The following is a 2578-nucleotide window of genomic DNA, read 5'->3' as shown; positions in this document are numbered from 1 at the left end:
TAAACATCTTCTCCTGTTCAGGAGTGATAGTTTCCGTAGGAGTGACACCGGCTACCCAGAACACGTTCATAGCCGTGATCCATAAGGTGGTTCTCGTTTGCCGACGCTTGAAAAAAGTACCGGTAAACTTATCCGGTTTCAGTGCAGCAGCAAAACCATTACTCGGAAAATTCCTACACAAATTAGTGTTTTTGGATTGTTGAGTAAATAGGCAATTTCCCGAGTAGATTAATCCATGAAATAATTACTAACATGGCATTGACTAGGTTCATGACATACTAATCACGGAGTATACTAGCAAGTACTACGCATATAGCAGAAACATCTACGCATATAGGCAGTACTACTAGTGCAGACACAAACAGGAGAGAGATAAACATATCATACCCTCCGATCGGCCAATTGGCCGTAGGAGCAGCGGTGGCGGCAGCAGCATCCTCTGCCGCCTTCTTCTCGGCTTCGGCCTTCTCGCGGATGAGATGGTCAGCTTCGCTTGGTGAATACATGGCGATGCCGAGGGCGACGCGGACGTAGACGAAGCAGACGGACGGAGGTGAGCAGTCGCGTGATCGCTCCCCAAAAACCTAATCGCCCCTCTCCCGTACAGGAAACGGAGAGGTGGGGTTTTGGAGGCCTGCTCTCCCTCGACCGTGTATGCAGTAAACGGGACGGAGTCGCCGGTGGCGGCAGCAGCAAAAGGAACGAACGTGTGAGGCAGATGCGATATGATTCTCGTGACGGCTAGGGTAGGCGATAGCCTGCTTATAAAGGCGACTGGGTGGAGAGACGTGGGCCGAACCCACGTCCGAGTCGGTAACAGCCCACGATCCGACGTCTCGGATCGTGTCGTGTCCGTTACGTATTCTCCGTTCCTGACCGGCAAAAATAAGCGCGTAGGTATGAGCTCGGCTCGGCTCATTCCCGTAACCCGCGGCGCGTCGTTACGAGGCGTGGCGTGGTGAGGCGGGCTGCGGAGGAGGAGTGCGCGAGGGCACCTTCTCTTCTCACTCTCCAATAGCATGTGGAAGAGAGACCCTTATAAAGGGGTTCAACTTCTCCTCCACTAGCGGGGTGGGACTAAACTTCCCACCACCTTGTCATGCCAGCACCTACATGGGCCCTTGGAGATTTTTCTGAAATTCTCTAATGGGCCTAAAGCCCACTACCAATTTCAACACCTTTGTCCAACGGTATGTTACTTGCCCGAGATTCGATTGTCGGTATCTCCATACCTAGTTCAATCTCGTTATTTGCAAGTCCCTTTACTCGTTTCGTAATACAAGATCCCACGACTAACTCCTTAGTCACAATGCTTGAAAGCTTCTTGTGATGTTGTATTACCGAGTGGGCCCAGAGATACCTCTCCATCATATGGAGTGATAAATCCCAGTCTCTATCCATGAGAAGCCAACAGACACCCTCGTAGATAACTGTAGAGCATCTTTATGATCACCCTGTTACGTTGTGATGTTTGATACACACAAGGTATTCCTTCGGTGTTAGGGAGTTGCATGATCTTATGGTCTTAAAAATAGATACTTCACATGCAGAAAGCAATACCGATAAACTTAGTCATACGATCAAATGCTATGCTTACGGTTGGTTCTTGTCCATCACATCATTCTCCTAATGATATGATCCCGTTATCAAATGCCAACTCATGTCTATGGTTAGAAAACCTTAACCTATAGGGCATATTTCCAACAGCTTTGTCATTTTATAATGGGATCACATCATTAGGAGAATGATGTGATGGACAAGGCCCAACCGTAAGTATGGCATTTACGATCACAAAGTTTATTGCTACTGCTTTCTACATCTCAAGTATCTATTCCTAAGACCATGATATCATGCAACTCCCAGACATCAAAGAAATGCCTTGTGTATATCAAATGTCACTTCATAATTGGGTGATCATAAAGATGCTCTACATGTATCTCTGAGCATGTCTGGTGGGTTGAGATGGATCGAGAGTGGGGATTTTCACTCTATATGACGGATAGGTATCTTTGGGCCATCTCGGTAATACAACATCACAAGAAGCTGGCAAGCAATGTGACTAAGTAGTTAGTCACGGGATCTTCTATTACAAAACGAGTAAAGATACTTGCCGATAACGTGAATGAACTAGGTATGGTGATACCAACGATTGAATCTCAGGCAAGTAACATGTTAATGGACAAGGGGAACTGCATACGAGATTGATTGAATCCTTAGCATCATGGTTCGACCGATAAAGATCTTCATGGAATATGTAGGAACCAATATGGGTATCTATGTCCCGCTATTGGTTATTGACCATAGAGGTGTCTCGGTCATGGCTGCATAGTTCTCGAACCCGTAGGGTCCGCACGCTTAACGTTCGATGACAATATAATATTATTGAGTTATATATGTTGGTAACCGAATGTTGTTCGGAGTCTCGTATGAGATCACAGACATGAGAAGGAGCTTTCGAATGGTCCGGAGGTAAAGAATGATATATAGGAAGTTCCATTTTGGTCAGTGGAAAGAATTCGGGCATCACCGACGGAGTATTGGGAGTGTCGGAAGGGTTCCAGGGTCCATCGGAAGGGGC

Source organism: Hordeum vulgare, chromosome 7H (genome assembly GCF_904849725.1).
Source record: "Hordeum vulgare subsp. vulgare chromosome 7H, MorexV3_pseudomolecules_assembly, whole genome shotgun sequence".
Classification (NCBI taxonomy): Eukaryota; Viridiplantae; Streptophyta; class Magnoliopsida; order Poales; family Poaceae; genus Hordeum; species Hordeum vulgare.
This window is presented reverse-complemented; position numbering follows the sequence as displayed.